Below are 11,171 nucleotides of genomic sequence, written 5' to 3'. Positions count from 1 at the left end.
CGTTCTTGATCCGGATGTATTTGGATTTACAGAAGAATTCGGCAGAGGTCCATAAACTTTTCACCCAACTTGGACCGAACCTCACTTTGCTCATGCTCTTGCTTTCATGATTCCCTCTACATAGATATTTCGCTGCAAATTTATTAATAAAGGGAACTAGCTAATGTGCCTGCAATGTGTGCGAGTTACAAATGCTTAGTAAATCAAATGTTAAAATTCAAAAAATATTTTATTTATTATAGTTTTTATTGTTATTTATTTATTTATACTAACTTAGAAATTTGAATATTTTTTAGAAAAATACAAAATTAAAATCGATAATTACTCAAAAAAATATATGTAATCCATCAATAAAGTCTAATTTGAGTGAACCATTTAACAATGCAATTTTCCACCACATCCATTACATGCAATCTTATTAATACTTTCAAATATAAACGAACCAATATGATTTTTATAAAATTTTCTCCGTCATAACCCTCAAATTCCACACACATATCTTGCAGATCGATTATGATTCTTTGTTATTTTAGATGTTATGTTGGTAAATATTTTAAAGAACCATGTAGAGAAAAAAAGAGCTAGAAACCATGACGGTGTTTTAATGTTCGTGTTTTAACATTTTCATTGGTTCCGTTGAGTTGGAGATTGATAGAATCACAGATTCATAGTATTAGAAATTTTGTTAAAACAAATTTCGGCAACATAAGCCAATTATTTTGTTTAAATATATTTTTAATGTTTTTCAATGTATATTTTTTTATTGAATATTTGTATGAAACTCAATCCATAATTTTATCCACAGTTGCTCCTTATATAACAGTAATAAAAAAAAATATTTGTTCACTGTGATTTGTCGAGTTTTTTTTTATCATGTGGATCATGCAATAAATAGAAATTATTAGAATCATTGAATTTTTATAGTTAGAAAGTATGAGCCCCATAGCATATACAAAATATAAATAAAATTTAAAAATTTATGTAAAATTTAGATTATATATATATATATATATGTTGTCGCCACAATAGATCAATAAATCAACATGTACTTTTATTATAAATCTGTGCAAAAATAATATTCAATATTTATCTTGTGTATTTTTGGAATATTTATTAACATAATATATACTTTTTACATGGTTGACAGCCTTATCAAAGCCATCGAATACTAACATGTAATATTTTATCCAAATTTAAGAAAACCCACAAATAAAAAGATTATATTCTGTACAATTTCCATGAATTAAAGAGAAGCCCATAAAAAAAAAAGAGATTTGTTTCCTTATGTGTGGTTTAATGAAGTTTAGAAACAAAGAATCAAGTTTGCATTGAGCAGCAGCAACATCAACACTGAGCTGCTTTAGACCAAGTAATTTTCTTCGTAGTTTGATTCCATCATCATGCAGAATGCACACAAAAAAAACCACGAGCCACCAAATATATTAAGAAACCAAAAATATGACTTGAGCCAAAAGATAAAACGATTAAATTGTTATCTCTCGAGAGGCTTCTTCATCTTCCGACGTCCTTATGTCTTAAATTTATTATCTGCATACTCTTTGATCACACTATCTTCTGCATAAGTGTTGTCTCCGAGTTTTTCTCTCTTAAAGTACATATTCTGGACTCATAAGAAATCACTAAACTAAACCACTTTAAACACAAAAATCTTATCTTTAGAGACATGTAGATAGAGAGACACATACGCTATAACACGAAGTATACAGGATGAACAAACGTTGATTAATACTATGTTTTTTCAAAAACTGCAGGAATATGAAGAAGAGAAAGAAGAGGCACACTCCTTAATTAAAGGAGAAATTAAGGAACCGAGATATTTGAAGTGGAGGTGGTGTTTGTAGCGGAGGATTCAATGAGAACGTTAGATGGCAGAGACGAAGACATTAACGATTAACTCCCATTATTGTAATTATGGTTGGCTCGATTAACATAGTGTGTTTTGGCCTTATAGTAGGGTAAGACCACTTGTAAATTTGTAATGAACATTCCACCCGCAGAGTAGAGATTCTTTCTGTAGCTTTCATTTCTTCTTTTTCTTTTCAAAATCTAACTTTAAAGAACTGATACGGCTTCTAAGTTTGCAAAGAAAGCTGTCCTTGAGATCAAGGCCATCACATCTTTCTTTTCCATTATGTGATATTTTATCGCATCCACTAAGTTTTTTTGTCAGATGAAATAGAACCATCTTCTACACACAAAATGGACAGTCAATCAATAACTTTTAGACCATAAGATGATACATATAGATTAATGGTTTATAGAAGTTAGTAGACAGTACTAAATGAAAAATCACGACTATGGAAACAGTAAATTATTTGTATCTCTAGAGTTAGAGCTGGATTTTCGGCTAGACGTCTTAGTGGCTCATGTAAAGCCAATCTTATCGCACAAGTAAAAAAAAAGAAAAAAACTATAGCAAGTGTAATAGATGATATATCGTAAAGCACAAACAAAATTATTGTAAAATAAAAAAATCAAATAATAATCACACAAGAAGCACTTTCTTTTCTATTTCAGTTTGGAAATCAATCTCAATATCTTTACAACGATCATAAGAAATAATTTGTAACCCAAAAGGCACGATCAAAAACAAAATGAATACATAAAATATTTTCATAAACAACATGAACCAAATTCATTTAACACTATAAGGAATAAACAAAACGAAAATATAGTAATGAACCATCATAGATTTAATCCAGAATTGAGGATGCTTGACCATACAGAACAAAAGATTAATTAAGGATACTTGGCCATACAGAAAAAAAAATTAGATGAGATACTTAGCCTCGGCGAGTGAATTTGAGACCAGAAGGTGTATATGTTCATAGAGACCAGTGTGTATAGATTCATTCATGTGCTAGTTCATATGATATTCACCTCCGAATTCCGTGGAGTATTTGGTATTATATTTGGTGTTCAACTTGTTCCATATGATAGAGCTTAAGCATTCTATTTCTTCATTTTGTAAATAACGAATGTTATTAGGGTTTGTTAGGTTTTACTAAAATTCGGTTCTATTAAATTTGAAAAATGGTTTGATTGATAATGTAATGAACCATTAAACCAATGTTTTTAAACCTGACCCGGATAATGACTCAAAAAGTTCTTTGGGTTATCGGGTCATTGGGTCAACCTGGATCAATCCAGTCAACCGCGGGTCAACTAAGTATAAATGTTAGTTATTTTTTATTTATAAAATTTATAACTTTAGTTACATTTTCTCTATGTGTGTAAAAAAAGAGTTATTCTAAAAATTTATGTCATCGAATCAAATTAATTATCACAAATCTTTTTCTGTATATTTTTATTTTTAAAATAAATTTTTAAATAAAATATATACTATACTTAGTGATTATATTAATTATATTTTTAAAATCTATAATTATATTTTTCATTCTATACTTTTTTCATTCAATTTTTTAAAAACTATTAAATTTTTATCATCAAATTTTATATTATAAAATTTACTAATGTGTAATGATGAAAAAGAAACAAGACATTCAATAAAATAAAGGAAAACAAACTGTTATTACTACAAACTGTATGAGTTTAGGTTTTTGCCGGTTCACCGGATTTGAGCAAATTTTTCTAGGTTTGAGAGGTTTAATAAAAGCCAAACCAAAAATCTTGCCAGGTTGTGATTCAACCTATCGGACCGCTCGGTTCGGTCTGGGTCTAAAAATATTACACTAAACCATAATAATTTATAGCGGTTTGTTTTAAGTTATTTTAACACATCATCATATAAGAACCAATACAAAAATGACAAGTAATTAAAAAATAGGGTTAAAAGGTTTTTTTGTAATCGAAACTCATTCTGGAGCTCAGTGCGGAGTCGACACCTAAGCAAATCACTACACAAATAAGTATATAGATATGGTCAACTGTTATTTACATCAAATTGGAATTTGATTGTGAACAATAACAAACGCAACATTGAACACTTTACCAATATTGTTCCTATAAAAACTTACAGTTTTGACATATAAACATCAACAAATTTCAGAAGGTTTTGCTTACGTGTCATCTCCAGAACGAGTTTCAGCTACAAAAATTTTTTAAGCCCATTTTTAATTACATGTCGTTTTTTGATTAGTTCTTATATGATAATGTGTTAAAATTGTTTAAAACAAACCGCTCTAAATTATTGTGGTTTAATGCCTCATTCCATTATTAATCAAACCGTTTCTAAAATTTTCTAAAACCGAATTTAGTAAAAATCTAATAAAAAATTAAAAATCAATAAATAGTCTAATGGAATGATGGTATTTGTGATGTCTAGATTAGGGTTTTTGACTTCAAATATTTTAGTATAAATATATACAACTTCTTTCTAATTCTCTCACATCTTTCTAGATTGTTTAACCTCTTATTTTTTCTTCGAATAAGTTCGTACAGTAGTTCAAACAATTATGTCTAAAATACATAGAACAGTGATTAAAATCGAATAAGTTTGTACGGTACTTCAAGAACTACGTCTAAATACATAGAAAAGGGATCAAAAGATCTCAAAATTATTTAAACTAAATTATTTGGATACTAATATGTTTTTATCTATTATCTTCTACATTTTTTTCATGATCATGTCTTCAAACATTAAAATACAAGAAAATCTAACAAACAAATATACTCAACAATAGAGAATAAAAAAATGAATCCAAACTACTATTGAATTTTTTAAACAATCAAATGAAAAATTATATCAGTCCGCACAAGACGAGAAAAAATTCACTAGTTATTACTATAAAAAACTTACAGTTATGACATATAAACATTAATAAAAAGTCTAACAGTAAAAATTTAACTAAAACATACCTCCCAACATATTTGTGGTTCAAGGTCAGTATCTCTATATTATTATTTGAGTAGACATTTACATAAATGAACTTTTTTAAAGATATTATATAATATTTTACATAAACAAAATTTTATTTATAAGATATTACATAAATACAATTTTACTTAGAAGATATTACATAAATAAATTTTACAAATATAGAAAGCCCAACTAATATTTCTCTGTAAAAGATAGTAAAATATATAGCTCAGAGATTTATTTTGAATATATATGAATATAAATGAAAAGTGTATTTAGTTTTTTTACCTTTTAAAATATTAAAATATATTATATTATTTAAACTTTTGCAATATTTTAATTGCATTTATATTTTCATAATTAATTAGTATAATTTTTGAAAATAAATTTAATTATTTTATAAAAAAACTGAAATATATTTTTCAAATTAAAATTGTATTTTTTTACGGGTTGGCCAAAAATATTTTAGTAAATTGAAAATAAATTACGTAGACGAGTTTATCCATTTTGACAATCCTATATATAAATATTATTAATACATATTTTATAATTTATTGACTAAAAATGATAATTTGATCTCTAATAAAATATTCAAATTAAACTCTTATTATATATATATATTTAGATTCTAATCCATGTTATATATATATATATATTAACATCATATCACTTTCAAATTTAAAAACTACTAATAATTAAACCGCATAACAAAACTAATTCAAAATCCAATTTGATGATATATATACAAGTAAATATCGGTTGTATGATATTTATATGTATTGTTATTTACATGTCACTAATTTTATTTATTTACATTTTTTGTTAAAAGATTTTTGCTATAAATTTTAATTTAACCAAAAAAATAAAATTATTAACGTTTAAAATAATTTAAAAGATATTACTTCGCTGCGGATTAATTCCTAGTACTATCATTAAAAGAAAACAAGGGTAATATCTGACGAGATTATGGTTCAAGGTCAGTGTGTACTATATCATCAGTGGCAAGCCGTTTTTGATTTTTATTTATCTAGCTGTATTTGGATTTGGATCCTCGATGCAAAAAGAAAAAAAAAATCAAAATTGAACTAATGACAACTATTTTAATCAGATAATGGTTTCATTCAAATAAATAGATAAAACAATATTTTTTAATCAGTAACAACAATCTAATTGGTTCGTAGCATTGAAAATGACATATGGACATAGATTTTCTCGAAAAAAAAGGTCAAAATCTTTATGGAAAAAAAAATAAACAATCTGAATTCCAGCCAAAAACTGGTATATCAGAAAAAAAAGAATTATTATGAAAAAACTTAGGAAAAAAATAATATAAAACTAAAAATCTTCAGGAATGCTTCGTAACGCAGGAGTCCAAGACGACCCTTTCTTATTATCCACCACCTTTGCATGATGTTTTCTTCGTAGCTGTTTTAACTTTTAACCTTTGTTCAACCAAAGACGGCATCAAAACGTCGTCGTCTCTAACTCCAACCGTGTAAATGAATTGCTCTAGGTTACATTTCTTCACCATCATTCTAATTCTGATGACTCCATTCTCCTTCATTTGTTCGTAAATAATACCATCTCTCTTCGCCAGCTCTAATCCTCCGATGAAGTTGTTCTTCGCCAGCTTCTTGCTCCGGAAGTCCTTCACCACACTCACCGCCCGGAATATTCCTCTTTTCGATATCAATGCTCTCTATAGCTCCATATGGGTTTTATTTCTTTTTTTTTTCGTTAAAGTTATCGGTTTTATTTCTATCTTGCTGTGGTTGTGGAGATTTCTTTTGGGGTCACGTTACTCAAGTCACGTACATATATATGGTCCAATACATCGGGTCTAGCACGTTATAATCAGAAATGGCTGGCTAATAATTGATTCAGTTCGATTATTAACGTATTTGACTAATGTAATTATTCGTGTTAACGTTCATTATATCTTGAAACTAAATTCTAGTTGGCGATCTGGCTGATTATGACTTTATGCAACATGGTGCATTTGACTTTTGTATTATTATTTATTTTTCTGATATGTGTACTTTATTGGTCAAGAAAAAGAATGATCAAAAATCAAGAGCTATAACAACTAAGAAAAATGAAACATGAAAGAAAAATGGGAAATATTATATACTTAAGGGAGAATTAGTTTGAAAACTATCTCATCTTTTAAAAACTTTGAAAGCTAACTTTTTGGCATCTAAAATTTAAAAAAATATCCAAGATAAATCAAACATATGAATTGTTTTAAAATCTAATTATATTATTTATGATTAAATTTTAAAATAAATAAAAATATGAATGTAATCGATCATATTTTAGATTTGTGCTTTGAATTGTTTTTTTTTTAAGTTTAAGTTTATCGATCTTGCGAAGGTATTCTTAAGTTTAAAAAATAGATATTGTTTTTAACAAATTCCAACATATTTCTATCATGGATATGATCCGGTAATTTTAAGTGAAAAAAGAGATGTTCTTTAGATTCAGTTCTAGGAAAGTTATAAGAATAGATAGAACTGTCTTGTGTGAAAGAGTTTGCAAAAAAAAAAAAAAAACAACGTGAATTTTGTTCTTAAGAATATTGCAAATTTTTGGAGTTTTTGGAGAGTGGAAGATAAACAATGAATTATAGAGTTTTGCGATGAATCAGAAGAAAGAAGGAAAGCTTTTTTGAATTGAAAAAAATGGTTGTTGAAGATCTAAGTATATTTGTTATATCTAAATATAAATTTTAGTTAAAATTATTTCAAGTAGATATATTTTTATATATGATATTATTGTTGAAGATTTATTTTACAATATTTCTTTATTCCAAAAAATATAAAAGAAAACTAATAATTATATCTATATATTCTCAAAATTTTAAAAGTTAGTTTTTAAAAATTTTAAAATAGGGGTTACCATGGACACTTTCTCCGGATATTCAAATAGGCTGTAAGCAAGAACTCATATCCATGTAGGTGTCTAAGAATAATGTGTTTGGAGTTTCGCATAGCAGGTAGATCGAACTTGAAATGTGTTAACATCCCAAATTATTCCCCTTACCATTTGACCACAAGACCCGAGACAAGGTTATTTACTCTCAGGCGGATGTGTATGATTGATTGGCATGCTTCTCTCGAGAAAGATTTTGCTAACAATGCTCATGTGTCATGAAGAGCTGCCACCACCACCAGGAACATGAACTGGAACTGGAATGTCTCCTCTGGAACCAGAGCCAATAAGACAAAAGTTTGACAGGCCTTGTTCCAGAAGACCAGTTTCTTGCTCAACACCCTGTAGTGTTTTTTCCTCAGAGCTCTTACATGTCGCTTTTTTTGTCTCTCTTGACGTCCGAATTGTGTCTAATAGTTAGGAGTTGCGCTCTTACATGTCGTTTTTTCTGTCTTTATTTCTTAACGTCTAAAGCTGTATTTAATAGTTAGGACTTATACATTTTTGCAGGGTTGGTGTACAATCAGGGTTTCTGTTGCAAATGGTTGTGAGCTACTCGTCATTGAGAAAACAGTGCAGTTCATGTCTGAAAACGTGGCAGAGTCTGAAGAAGAAAATATCTGAGGAGATCCGAATCCCACCAGAGAGACAGATGTTATTTGGAAAAGCCGGGTTGTTAGAGGAGAACAACAGGTCATATTAGTTTATGATCGGTTTGCGCCCATGATTTGGCAGCATACCGAACCGATTTGATTAAACCAGCAGTTATAATTATAATTTTTCTAAATGAAGAGTTATGACTCTTCAGATTGTGTCTCTTCATTTTATATATATATGAGACATTGTAGAGAGAAGAAACTGCTTGTTTACAACAGTTGGTGACTGTTGGTAAACAATGAAGTTACAGAGGAGAGAGAAAACATTTTAGAGAGAGAAAGCTTGGAGAGATCAATTGTAAGGATTTTTGAGCGGTGATAAGTGGTTGATTTCCATCTGTGATCTCTTTCCTAATCTCTGCGTCTGTTTTCAGATCATACCGAGTCATATTCATCGCTAAACCGGGCAAATGTATTGTTCGGTTTAAACACTTCCGCATAAAGTTCTTACATTGGTATCAGAGCATTAGGATTCGGTTCTGGAATGAAAACGTTCATAGTAATCATGAAATAAAACCGCTATATGTTAGTCACGCTCATTCATGATGAATTGGAGAAAATGGTTAATGCTTAAATGATTGAAAATGGTGAATTCGTGAATATATGATGAAATGAATTGAAACTTTGCATAGATGTTCGTCATATAGGCTTGAATGATTATGGAAAATATCACTTTGAAAACCATAATAGTTTGTATGAATTTGGAAAAATAGTAAAAAAACCGGAAATATTGTTTCATCCATATCTCTCTTTTTATAATTCGGAATTACGTGATTTTAGTTTCCATGCGCAGGTATTGAAATTATCGTTTGTTTGATATATAAAAAGCATGATTTGGTTTCGTATTTAGAGAGATATTAGGGTCACAATTTTTGGACATGTTTGCTGTTAAACATTGTCTTTTAAGAAGACGATGAACAATAACCCAAAAAAAATTGATTTGTTTTTTTTAATACATGTTTTATTTGTTAATTCATGTATAAAATACTTTGATCAAGTGGAAGTTCTGATTAATTTAGAACTTAAAATTTTGCATAGAACAAATTAATGTATTATAAAAAAGTTTTGATACGGGTGATGATTGGGAAACATAGTGAACTCTCGATCTCATATCAAAATTGAGTTATTTTGAATTAGTTTGTGTTCATGGCAAAATTACATTTATATGTTAAGAGTATGCAAATAAAGTAATGTCTCTAGATGTTCAAGCAGGTATGTCATCTGTTTGTAAGAACATCATTGCTGAGCTCAACTGAAGAGACAAATTGGATGGTGAAAATTGCGATATTTGGTATCGGAAAGTCCAGTATATCCTCAAGGAGCAAGAGGTTAAGGAGACTCTTTTCCATCACATGGAAGAGCCTGGGTACTACAGCTCAACATGAGAAAGATCAGCAGGCATATGTTGCCTGGAAAAGAAAGAATAGCATCGCTCGCATCACGTTGTTGAGTTGTATGCAAGATGATCTCATGTGTGATTTTGAAGAATATGAAACTGCGAAAGGCATGTGGGAGGCCTTGAAAGATAAGTTTGGTGCCACATCGGCTACCAAACTTAGGAGACATAATAAAAGGTTTAATGATTATAAGAAGCGCCCAAATCAATCGATGAGGCAGCATTTTAGAATCATGTCAAACATGATTAAAGAGCTCAAAAATGCTGGTCAGATAATGTCTAATGAACAGAAAGTCCAAGCGGTTCTCTGTTCGTTGCCTGAAAGTTGGGATCATATGAAGGTTCAGATGACGCCAAATGAAAATGTGAAAATATTTGAAGATATATCATGTCATCTTGAGTTAGAGGATGAACGCTTAGAGGCTTCTAAGTCCTTTAATGAAGCCAACTTTGCGAGTTCAAACTCTGGTGAAACACAAGAAAGGTAACATGGGACACAAGGCTCCCTACCAGTCTGAAGTTAAGAGACAAAAGAAAGATGCCAAGCGTGGCAAGCGTGGAGGCAAGAAGGATAAGACCAAAATGAAGTGCTACAACTGTAGCTCATTGGGTCACTTTGCTCGTAAATGCACTGAGGCAAAGAAGGTATTATCCTTGGACTCTACTTGCAAATATGCTTATGTTTCTAGTTGTGTAATGCTTACAGAATCTCATCCTTCGTGGATTGTAGACTCAGGAGCAAAAGACCACGTAGCTAGAAGTCTAGAAGCATTTGTAGAGTATTGACGGGTGTCTAAAGGTACAAGATGCTTGTATGTGGGAAATAATTCCAAATTTGCGGTTCAGGGTATCGGCCCTTGCCAGCTACACATTCGTGGCGGAAAAACTCTCATATTACATGATGCCTTGTATGCTCCTAAAATCCATCGGGACTTAGTCTCTGTTTTGGCTCTACTTAAGTTAGGATTTAGTTTGAACTTCCATGACATGTGTTTTCACATCTCTCTATGGTCTGTGTTCTTTGGTTCTGGTTACGCTTGTGATGGTTTTATTGTACTTGATTGTACTACAAATGTTACTACTATAAGTAATGTTGATAATTGTTTTTCATATGTCACAAGTTCTGATAATGTTGAAATGAATGTGTTGCATTCTACTCTTGGTCACATTGGAGTTGATCGAATGAATAGATTGGCTAGAGAAGGTCTTCTAGGCTCACTATCCCGAGTTGATCTTGATACATGTGAACAAGGTTTGTGATAACACCTGATTTTGACCACTTTTTATGGATCACTTTCAGTATCTTATGCAGGTATTTTCACTCTGTTTTAAAGGTTTTATAAGTGTT

Source organism: Eutrema salsugineum, unplaced genomic scaffold (assembly GCF_000478725.1).
Source record: "Eutrema salsugineum unplaced genomic scaffold, Eutsalg1_0 scaffold_11, whole genome shotgun sequence".
Taxonomy (NCBI): domain Eukaryota; kingdom Viridiplantae; phylum Streptophyta; class Magnoliopsida; order Brassicales; family Brassicaceae; genus Eutrema; species Eutrema salsugineum.
Note: the sequence above shows the minus strand (reverse complement) of the source record.